The sequence below is a fragment of the Telopea speciosissima genome, chromosome 11, assembly GCF_018873765.1.
Source record: "Telopea speciosissima isolate NSW1024214 ecotype Mountain lineage chromosome 11, Tspe_v1, whole genome shotgun sequence".
NCBI lineage: Eukaryota > Viridiplantae > Streptophyta > Magnoliopsida > Proteales > Proteaceae > Telopea > Telopea speciosissima.
Window position 1 is genome coordinate 49,589,879 of NC_057926.1, and position 12,517 is coordinate 49,602,395.

The 12,517-nt window shown below is 39.1% G+C and overlaps 1 long non-coding RNA gene across 1 annotated transcript in view; it reads left to right on the forward strand.

Annotated features, from left to right (window-relative positions):
* The window catches only part of LOC122645534, a 17,727-nt gene extending 5,642 nt beyond the window's left edge, over positions 1-12,085 (forward strand). The window contains exon 3 of the long non-coding RNA XR_006330470.1: positions 11,995-12,085. This is a non-coding gene — a long non-coding RNA (uncharacterized LOC122645534). The remainder of the gene's footprint in view (positions 1-11,994) is intronic.
* Positions 12,086-12,517: the final 432 nt, after the last annotated feature.

Consider the following 12,517-nt stretch of genomic DNA (forward strand, 5'->3'; position numbering starts at 1 on the left):
TTTGATCTGTTTTGTGGTGCATGCCTGATGCCTGCCCTTGTTTTTATTAGCAGTACTGTATCCTCCACCACCTCCTGAGTCCTACCCACCACCAGTTCTGCAGGGATATCCACAGGGACCTTATGTAGCCCCTCCACCTGTTGGTTATCCTTTCAAAGATGGTTATGGATACACACAGCAAGCTCCTCCTCCAGCAGAAACCAAAAGCAGAGATGGGAGTTTGTGTACTTGGTTAGTATTTTTTTCTCTGAAGTCCAACATAGGTGTTTTGTTGAAGCTTTCTTTAATACTTTTTTGTTACTTAGTTTGCTTTGCAGTTGTTGCTGCTGTTTCTAGAATATGTGCACTGCTTGAGGACTGATTATCCAGAGAAAATTGGGGATCACAGTTCCTACATCTCTGTATGTGAATTTTATGCGTTGGTTCTTTTTAATTGGGGGCAGAAGGTTTACTGTAGCCATAGAAATTGCAATAAATTCGAATGTTTTTGCTATTTCTATCACTTTAAATTCTTTAGAGTTATTTTTAGAAAAATGATATTTTTGGGTGGTCAAAACTCGAAACTTATTCCCTTTTCATGAATTTAGTTTCTTTTTATGTTTGAAAGGTTACTAAAACTGTTTTTGTATGGCAACGCTCTGGTGTTTTTTGTAATTATTTGGAACACATTTGGAACATAGCTTGTATGTGTCATCTAGCCCATTTTATTTTTATTTTTTTTGGAATGGACTGGATAAAAAAAACACATACTAAAAGAAGCTCGGGGAAAAAAAACCATAAGGCTGGGACAAAAACACACATGAAACCACCACCACCAACTCCACTCTCGACCCTTGACTACCACCACCATCGCCGTCTGCGCCACCACCTCGACTACCGGCACCAGAAGATATACTTCTATTAAGATGCATTCCCTACATGTTTTTTTTTTTTTTTTAAGTGTTTTTTTCAGTTTTACCATATAGCATTTGTTGGGAATTATTCTAAAATATCAGAAACACAAAACACTGTTTCTAACTTAGAAAAAAACAGTATTTGGAACACAAACATTGCCATACAGACCCTAAGTTTCCTATACAATATGATCATCTTATGATTCCATATAAGGATAGTTATAATAAATTAAAAGGATGTGAATCAGTGACATGATTATTCCTCCTTGGATAAGATGGTGAAACTTAAAAGGATAAGCCTTAAAAGGCATTTACTAATATGATATGTAAGGAGATGACTATTTATAGTAAGAAAGTACTAAAGAAGTTCTTGACAAATCTAAAGGAGAGTAATATTCATCTAAAATGGGGGAAAGATCCCCACAATGCTAGCTGAAATCCGAAACTGCATGCAGGCACCCTCCTCCCCAACTAGATTACTGTAGCCCACCCCCCCCCCCCCCCCTTTAAAATATCCTAAATACTTTCTACTTACAGGTTTTCTGTAATACCCCTTCTAACGTCCGAAACTGAATACGGACATTGGAGGGTACCCTCTTCCAAGTAAAATTTATAAATAATAATTAGTTGTTATGATATATTTAAGCTTGAGAGAAACAAAACTTATACTAGAACCATTCGTGGAAGAAGCAGAGACTTTTTGACTCGTTAAAAAGAAATATGTAAGGTCACTAAGCAAGAACAACCCACGGTTTACATGCAACTCTTTCTCTCTCTAAATTAGTTGCAATCTGCTTCAATCGATCTACTTTTTCAGATTGGTTTAAGAATCGATTAAATAATAAGGGGCCTGATGCCCCTGCACCAGTGTGGAGCCAATGAAAGCACACAGAGGTATTAATATACATAGGATTTTTTATTTCACGGGATGAGTGATAATTTTGCGCATTCTTGTGTATGGATGCAAGGGGCCATTTGACCAGGCAGCATTCTTTTATCCCCCCCCCCCCAAAAAAAAAAATCAAAAACAAAAAAAACTCGTCTAGAATCTGTCTCTCTCTCTCTACTCTGTCGCTACAAACAACATTAAGATGATCACACCTGTCTGAGTGCACGCCAATCTAGAGGGAGCTTCAAAATGGACGATTGGATGATTCAATGAGGATAAGATCATGTGTTTAGTTGCAGCTAGATAAGTCGGAATCGTTTTGGATTGGATCTCCTAATCCAAAAACCGAAGTTATGAATTGATCAGAATTAGGATTAGAGAGCGAGGATTCTGATTAAAATCGGAAAATTACCCTAATCTGATTCTGTTTCTGATTTCAATTCCAAATCCTCAAACCATGATATAGATTGGAGACAGATACAATGTGGCTAAATCACTTCCCACCTATTTGGAGATTTTAGTGTTGAAGCCCCCTCCAATACACCAAGGATCAAGAGCCACCTGAGAAGAGAAAGAGACAAAGAGGACCAAAGCTCTCCACAGTCCAGGCTATGATTTGAAACATATAATGCAGAAGAAAAAGAAAAAGAAACTAACAAAGATTACATCAATAAGAGACTTGTTCCAGAGCAATCAAATTATGCCTCTATCATTCGGTCTGTAGTTGTGTATAAAACTCCAACCAGGAACAATAGCATCTAAGATAGAACTAGTAGAGCACTCCTTCACTTTCATTTCCACCAGCACACAAATTGTAGGCTTTGTCTCTTTGATAGAAGACTTCAGAGCAGACTTTTTTATCTGGTTTATTAAGACCTCTCATGTTCCACACCATGATAGCTAGCAACTGCATTGTAACCTCAAAGGAGAGAGAGCCATAAACACCCTAAGAGGCAAGAAAAGAGACAGAAGCCCTAAGCCATAGATGACCCAGCCCCATGTAGAGGCTTTGGCAGAGATTTAAACCTGCTGGAACATCACAGAGGAATAGAATCAGGTAAGCCTTCATTCTTAGTTTTATAGGTGAACATTTGAGTCCCCTGTTCCCTTGACATCCATACAAGGAGGTCCCTTGAATGGATGTCTAATGCAAGAAAAAGAAAAAGCACCAATGCCCCATTTGTCATTAGCAATGCTACAGCAACAAAGAGTAGCAAGAAACCTATGGCTTTTGTTGATGGGTATTTAGACTAATCTGCAGCTTTCGTTCACAAACATAATGAATCAACCCAATGGTCTGCATGATCAGATTTCCAATTAGATAATCAATTGATTTGATTCTTGCATTTTACAACTATATAAACAATTAAGCTAAGGTTGTTACTTGTTAGTGTTGCTCCACAAAAGCTGCCTCTTCAACAACCTAATTTTGACCCTTGACACAACTTTCCTCTAGTTGGCCATCGATGTACACTATTTCCCCACCCATTCTCAACCGCTACATGTCTTATGTTATCAACAGCCCTTGCCTTGAAGATGAACTCCAAGTTCATAAGCTCCTTCTCAAGGGCTGTGAGCTGGTAACTTGCAGGCAATGTCGGCCACCAGCCACCCTACTGACAAATTGGAACCTCTACCAGTCCCTACCAGCCTATGGTCTGCCCCTTCTGATAACTCTTAGTTGTGGATAACTTATTCATGCAAGGACTACTCTTGCCTAGTCAACAGCTGCCATATAACCAGAGGGCCTTCGACGACTGCACATACTCTTTCAAGCTGTGACAAGTCTTCATGGCGGATTACTCAAAGCCACACTGGCAGATCAGATTTCTCAATAGATGAAGTGCCTGAAGAAGACCCGGCATGGTGCGAATTGGACTTGATATCAGAGGTGATTGCAATGAGGATGAGAGAGAAATATAAAGATTGTGGCGACTTCCGTGAACTTCCCAATGATCATTCCTTTGCACCGGAGTGTCACAAAGATTACCTTTCTTTGATAATACACTGGACATCGTGCATTCGATGCATGTAGGGGTGTCAACGGGCCGGTTCGGGCCGGTTTCGGTTCGTGCTTTTCGGTTTCGGTGTGACTTTTATAGAAACCGAAACCAAACCATTAAGAAATATTTGGTTTCGGTGCGGTTTGGTTTCGTGTCGGTTTCGATTTATGATAACCGGTTGATATCGGTTTGGATTCGGTTTGGTACCGGTTTTATATAACTAGTACGGTCCGGTTAGTGCTAATTTTTCTTCTCTTTCTCTTTTAAGTACATAAAATATTTCAAATACAATGCATCTTTGTATCCTATGTCCTATGGCCTATGGATACAATTGGTTGGGTAATCACTAACAAAGGATATGAGATAAAGTGAGAAACTATCACAACACATTTAGGGGGCAATGGGGCATTAGGCATTTACTGATTTACTCATTTATCGGGTTAGGTCGGTTCGGTTTGGGTTCGGGCTACCGGTGCACCGCCGGGCTAGCCCAAACCAAACCAAACCAAACCGTTTGCCTTTTTGGATCCACAAACCGAACCGAACCATTAAGAGTTCGGTCCGGTGTGGTCCGGGCTCATTCGGGCCGGTTTCATCGGTTCGGGTTGGGTATTGACACCCCTAGATGCATGTCTTGAGTAATTTTGTGTCCAGCAAAGGTTCAACACCACCTTGTTCAAGTATATATACATCCAGCATACACATACTATAGCCCTTTTTTTTTAATAAGAATAAACATAATATAGCCAATAAGGGGGGAAGGATTACATTTTCAAAATCCAAACTATAAGCCAGAGAATCAAGCAACAGTTATCCAAAAAATATACAAACCACTCCCCCACTCACTTTTTCACATCTTCTGCACCTAAAAACCCTTCCTTATTTTTTGGCAAATAAAATCACTCCCCCACTCACTTCGTCACATCTTCTGCAACTAAAAAACCTTTCTTTGTTTTACTTTTCCCCATACAAGCCCTTCTAAATCAAACAAATTCAACTCCCTCCCTCCCTCTCCACGGCAGGCCCCAAGAAAACAGAGGCCTCATTGTCTACGGCACACCATAGAACCCTCTCCAGGAATCATCGTCTTCCAGTACATCAGCCTCTTAAATCACGCAATTTTCTTACCTTACCCACTTTTCTTGTCTTGGAGCCGAGTTTTTTGGGACGATGGTGATAGAAAATTGTGCAAATTCCAAAGCAAATTCAAAATTTAAAAACAAAATATTCCCTGCGCCTCTAACCCTTCCAAACACCAAGAAAACATTTGGATCTAAGAAAATTGTACAAAAAGTGTACGGTTTTCTTTTCTTTTCTTTTCTAGACATCCAAACACAGCCTAAAGGAAGGGAGGAAACTTTTAGAGCCCAGGGATTTATGAAACTCTTTAGACACGGTAGATAGAAAATTGTGGCTTCATCAATTTGGAGTTCATGTAAACACACAACAATGATGTTCAAACAGAGCTCTTCAAGTTTAAAATGTTAATTGGATGCAATTTCACAAATACAACAATTGCTTACCAACCAAGAATAGGAAAGAATGACAGTCTAGTGCTGGTTTTTCTATCTGGTCAGACAAATAATAGTAGAAAATGGGCTTTCAAGAACTGAGCTTAGGCTGTATCTGTTATTGGTTTTCACCTGAAGCAATGAGCAACGATCATCTCTTCTGTGAACCATATGGGGGAACAGCTAGTGATTCATGGATTATGATCAAAGCCAAACTGAATATTCTCACTAACAATTCGGTTAATGTCTTTGTCAAGGTCAGTTGACCCATGTATTTTTATGTGGCAGTGTCCTATTGCTTGTACAGCTAGTGCAAGTAGTGTATTTAGGAAAATTACAGAATTATTCATTTTATGCAATTGATTTTTGTGAAGCATTTTACGAGAAAAAAAATTGTTATCAAGCAAGAGTAACAGGCATAATGTTCTTCTTATACAAGATAAGAGGTATTCTTCTTATACTAATCCTTAAACTCTAAGCAAACCTCCTCTAAGCACAAGCCCTTCAAAGGTTGTACCGTTGCCTATAAGCCTGTAGGTATGTTAATCACTGACAGTAAATCAAGGGTAACGCAGTGAACCACTTGAATGCAAGATATACGTAACTCATATTTTCCTGTGAGTTCCATCAATTACATTCTCTCTATACTCGAGGTTCTAAACCCAGTAGTTAGGTGTCATATCCATCTCTCAGCATTATAAAATAGTACGATACCACACAACATTATATTCAAATAATAACACAAGGTGAACTTTCGATAACAGTTGTGTAACATTGTAGACATTCTTGAATTGTTCTGTCTCACGAAGGCTAAATCCAAGTGAAAAATTGGCTTTGCTAGATAATCCTAACCACTTGAACAATTTCAATGTTGGGTGAACGACAATACAGAAAACAAGGCAAAACTTTCTTAGTCTTTAACTTACAGTATTTCTTATTATGATGATAAGATAAATTGACAAGGATTTAAGGTTCAAAATGCACAAGTATACACACTAAAACTGACTCACCTGGGATTGTAGGGTATGAACTACAGATTTGTTCACCACTGACCCACCTTCCTCTTCTATTTTCCCTGCAAAAATGAAATCCAATAGTTGCTTTATTCCATCTTCAACTTTGAGTAGATAAAATAATTTTTCATTTAAAAAAAAAGCTTCAACAGATTTGAAATATTGATCCTTAAAGGAATGCCTAAGTTGCAAACTAACGATATGCATATGATGATGAAAAAACTTTGGTTTGACAATTTGAGGATTTTGGGGTTTGGGGTTGAAAACAATGGGGAAATGAGAAAACTTCGGGATGTGGAACAGGGATAGGGAGAAGCAACGGTTCCCCCCTGTTTGGCCATTCACTTATGCCATTCAACTTCGAGTGAATGGAAACCTAGGCTACAACGAGAAAGGGAGAAAGACAACGTTAGAGGGGGAGAGCGAGAGCGACAGAGTGAGGAGCAACACTTTCGAATGTATACCTGGACACTCGCACGCCAAGTTCAGCAAGCCGATTGAGTTGCAAAGAGAGAGATGATCTTCAGCTTTGCGGGCGTACGTTCACTCCAATAATAAATACTTGCAGAAGGTCGATTTGCCTTGTAATGGAATCAATTTGGAGTAGAAGATGTGCGTGCGCCAACAGCTTGAGAAGGGTTTGCGAGACAGAGCCCGTGTCGGTTTTTCGACCCTCGCTGTTCTTTCTAGTGAGTTCTTTTTTGTGGTAAACTTCTTTCTAGTGAGGTCAAGAAACATCAATTTGCTGTTTCTGATATGGGTGTCAATGGGCGGGGCTTACCTAAACCCTAGTCCAACCCTAGAAGCCTTAACCTACACCCAAGCCCAAAATGGAATCGGAATCAGATATTGAAATCAGAACTGACTATTTACGATCGAATCAAACCCCACCACACAAAAATGATTCGTTTTTGGTTTTATAGGTTCTCTTTTTAGTTCGGTTTTGATTTGCACCGTAGTGGTTCTAAATTGAATAGGAATTGGAAAAACCGAATAGAAACCAGTACATCTAACTCGAATACTAGCCAATGCATCCATTAGATTAATTAATAATATAATAATTAATTTAATAAACAAAAATTATTGCATCATACTTGAAAAATAAAATAAATAAAATATGTTGGGTTAACTATATATTATATTTGTTCAATTGTCCTTACTTGCTAATAGAAGAAATAGTTTGTTTATCATGTGAGAGTAGAAAAGGAAAAAACATAGGAAAAGAAGGACGGGTGAAAATGGGAAGTTTTTTTCTTTTTATCACATAAGGCATGGGAAATATGATGAGTGAGGCAGATCGGAGAGAATGGGGAAACATGGGAATATGAAAGCTTTGAAAATCGAGGTTGTCTTTATTACTGTTTCCCAAAACTAGCACTACACAAACCGCATGTAAATCGATTGTGAAACGGATAACAAAAATAACGAATAGAAATTGTTAAAATTGGATCGTATGCAAAATGGTTATAATTTTGGTTGATTTCTATCCGGTTCGGTTTTGATTTTACCTTATCAAAATGTAAACTACACCGCAACCGAACCGAATAACCAGAACCGCACCGATTGCAACCTGACCTCAACCCAACCCAACCCTGACAAGATTTCCCCAAGCCTAGCCCAGCCTAGCCCTGATCGGCCCTAATTCACCTAGCATATCATTTAATAAATATTGAATATATAATATCATGGAACTAACAAAGCCCATCATAGCGCACTTTTGTTAAGCCCAGGCTTTAATATTTATTGTATATATAAAGGACCGAGTTTCCCTCCACCCATCCCATTCACCAAAAGGCATGAGAGGGCAGGAATGGGTATCAAGAGGGCAGTTTGAAAAATTATTAAAACCCTAGGATGGTGGGTGAACCATCCTCTATGAGTGGAGAAAAACTTTATCCCCAAAATCTTTTAACGTTTAGAAGGGTTAGACCATTCTTTATTGCCACGTGTTGTTATCTAGTAGGTCCTTGGAACATGTATCAACAGCCTACAAATAACCCTATCATCTCTCAAAAACTATAGCTCAGCAGTTAAATGTTGCTTTGTAATCCCTTTTCATTTACTACTACAACAACAAGAACATGGCTCAGCAGTCCATAGGTAATAAAAATTTGGGAAGCAGTTTCTTGTCTAGGAGTGGAGTGTGGCCTGCGGTAGCACTCCCATGTGTCTATTTCTCTTCTCCTCAAAACAAGGGACAGAGATGTCTTTTCATATGAGGAAGAGAGAGGTAGACTCATGGGAATGCTGGCATAGGCGACACTACCGTACAAAGTTCTTTTTCCTTAAAAACTTTCACAAGATTTTGATCTGGTTTTTGCTGTTTCAGAGACCGTTTTGGTATATTAATCATGGGTAGTTCTTGTTTTGTTGATTGATGGTTTGTGATTTTGATCTGTTTTGTGGTGCATGCCTGCCCTTGTTTTTATTAGCAGTACTGTATCTTCCAACAGGGCAGACCTATCCTCCTCCACCTCCTACCCACCACCAGTTCTGCAGGGATAACAACAGGGACCTTATGTAGCTCCTCCACATGTTGGCTATCCTTCCAAAGATGGTTGTGGATACCCACAGAAAACTCCTCCACCAGCAGACACCAAGAGCAGAGATGGGAGTTTGTGTACTTGGTTAACATTTCAAGAAACTCAAAAAAAAAATTTCTCTGAAATCCAACATAGGCGTTTTGTTGAAGCTTTCTTTAATACTTTTTTGTTACTTGGTTTGCTTTGCAGTTGTTGCTGCTGTTTCTAGGATATGTGAACTTCTTGAGGACTGATTGTCTAGAGAAAATTGGGGTTCACAGTTCCTACATCTCTATATGTGCATTTTATGAGTTGTTCTTGTGTGAGAAATAGTGAGAGTCATATATGTATAGTAGATGTATCAAGTTATATACATGAACTCAAAGATGGGTTGTTTTTAATTGAGGGCAGAAGGTTTAACGTAGAATTGAATGCCATAGAAATTGCAATTAATTCTAATATTATCTTTTCTATTTCACTTTAATTTCTATGGAATTATTTTTAGAAAAAAAAGATATTTTTGGGTGGTCAAAACTTATTCCCTTTGCATGGATTTAGTTTCTTGTGTTTGAAAGGTTACTAAAACTGTTTTTGTATGGCAACGTTCTGGTGTTTTTGTACTTTTTTGGAACACATTTGGAACATAGCTTGTATGTGTTGTCTACGCTGTTTTTTGTTAATCTTTTTTGTTTTTTTTTGAGTTTGTAGTGTACCACCACCACCACCATCTCCACTCTCAACTCTCGGCTACCACCGCCGCCATCTCCGGCACCACCACCACCTCGAGCAATCAAAGTTCATGTAACTGAGTGTGGGGGTATAATTGAGTTTCATGTAACTGACTTTTTGACTCATTAAAAAGAAACATGTATACTCTTATTAGTAAGGTCACTAAGCAAGAACAACCCAAGGTTTACCTGCAACTCTCTCTCTCTCTAGATTAGTTGCAATCTGCTTGGATCGATCTATTTTTCAGATTGGCTTAAGAATCGATTATATAATTTTGCACATTCTTGTGTATGAATTCAAATTGAAAAATTCCCCAAATCTGATTCTGTTTCTGATTTCAATTCCAATTTCTCAAACCATGATATAGATTGGAGACTGATACTGTGTGGCTAAGTCACTTCCCACCTATTTGATGGAGATTTTAGTTCTCATGGTCCAATGGAGATCCACCATATTGATAGCAGAGTCTTCACCCGGGTCTTCCACCCATCTCTTCTCATGCTGAAAAAAAGTACTGTTGAAATCCCCTCCAATACACCAAGGATCAAGAGCCACCTGAGAAGAGAAAGAGACCAAAGAGGACCAAAGCAATCTACAGTCCAGGCTATGATTTCAAACATCTAATGCAGAAAAAAAGAAACTAACACACAGACTTGTTCCAGAGCAGTCCCTATATCACTAAGTCTGTAGTGTATAAAACTCAGAAATGCTACAGCTACAAAGAGTAGCAAGAAACCTATGGCTTTTGTTGATGGGTATTTTAGACTAATCTTCAGCTTTCAGCCACAAACTTAATGAGTCAACCCAATGGTCTGCATCAATCAGATTTCCAATTAGATGATCAGTTGATTTGATTCTTGCATTTTACAACTATATAAATCATTAAGGTAAGGTTGTTACTTATTAGGGTTGCTCCACAAAAGCTCCCACTTCAACAACCTAACCCTTGACACAGATTTCCTCCAGTTGGCCACCGATGTACACTATTCCCCCTCCCATTCTCAACCGCTACATGTCTTATGTTATCAACAGCCCAATATTTGGACCTGAAACATGACAGACTGCAAAGTGGAACCTATGCAATCCATTTCATAGGTTCAACCGATAAACAAACTTCAGCACCAAGCTGCAATCAGGCCTTCAAATGAGCATCTTCAAGATTGATAAATTTATACATTATTTCAACATTTGTAAAACAAACGCAAAACTGGAACATAAACAAGATATTTGCAGTCAAGGTTCGGATACTTATAGATGAGAAAATTTGTCTAGCATATTTCAGTTTTCTCTAAGATTTTCAACTGTGTGAGGTAGAAACCAGAATTCCTGATCCAAATAGAACCATGAAGAAAGAATAGGAAAATAAATCCCACTTTAACTAGGAATGCTAAAGCAGAGTCACAAATGAGATATGGTGAACCCTTTAATGGTGATTGACCTCTCCAACTATTTCTCCATCAGATAGGATTTTATTCGCCCAAGCACTTATTTGTTGAGGAGAAACTGATCCAATTTGAAGTTGTATATGTTTATACTGATCGATCATAGAATAAACTTGGAAGGGTAGACATAAGGGGAATCTTGGCGTGAAAATTCTGATCCAAAATGGTAGAAATTGGATCGGGATCAGTCCGAAAGACCCTAGTATCGACGTGGACAGGTTGAAATTGGGCGAGAATCTTGATGTGAAAATTCCGATCCAAAATGGCAGAAATCAGATCGGAATCGATCCAAAAACCCCCCAGAAATCAACATGGAATGATAGAAATCAGGGGAATCTTGACGTGAAAATTCCAATCCGAAATACCCGCAGAGTCTGGGGATCGACTGTAGCAAAGCAGCGGGGCATAGTGGTGCCCTAGCCTGGTGCCATTCTTGGACCTAGTAGCAGATGGCGGGCCAGGCCTGAATTCATACCCGACCTGACTCTTCTTTATTTGAGTTGCTTGGCTTGGAATGACAGAAATCAGAATCGGTCCCAACTAATTCCAATACGGTATCAATTGATTCTTGATCTGATTCATCGATTTTTAAGGACGTGTTTGGTTGCGTAAATCAACAGAACGGTGTTCTGTTGGACCATAATTTTAAATTAATAAAATCGTTTGGTTGCCTAATTTTAATGGATTACAAGAATTGTATAAGTCCAATTTTTTCACTAAACATGATCCATATCTGAGTTTAAGTTTCTAGGTAAACTCAGATATGAATTACAAATTGTAGACTTAATATAAATACCATCATCCAACTTTGAATCATAAATTTCTTGACCTAAATCGAAAAACGATCTGAAAATCGCAATTTTTGTTTCTACTAAGGAAAAACGATTGTCGTCTTCCATGGCCTGAACTGCGTTCTCTTCCATGGCCTGAACTGCGTTCTCTCTCTCTCTCTCTCTGTGCTCTCTGCTCTCTTTCACACTGTCGTCAATTAGGAGAAACTCACCTCACCCTTCGATTTCCCTTGCTTCCTGGAACTCATGAAGAAACATATGAAGCTTGAGCCCCTCGATTGTCAGCTCTGTGACGCTTCCCCCTATACCTTCCTGCTCAAGCCCCAATCCTCTCCTTATCTATACCTTGCTACTCAATGCCCGTGATTAGGTCCTTCGCATAACCCAACTTCAGCTCCAACGAACGGAGGCGACACCTGCAACACTCACTGATGTAAGGGCGCAAAAGACCAAGGGAGCTGCTGCTGCTTCGTTACCACTCAAATTCAGGTATGGTTTTCTATCTCTCTCTCGCTTTCCTTTTCACCCTCTCACGCTGGACAGAAGCCCTAGTTTCAGAGCGTTTCTCAGTCTCTCGACTCGACTCTGATGGTACTTCTCGGTTTGTGAATGTCTTTTTGATTTATCAAACGAAAGAAAGGCGACACCTACAACACTAGCGGATCTAAAGGCGCAAAAGAGCAAGGGAGCAACTACCACTTCTTTATCACTCAACTCAGGTACG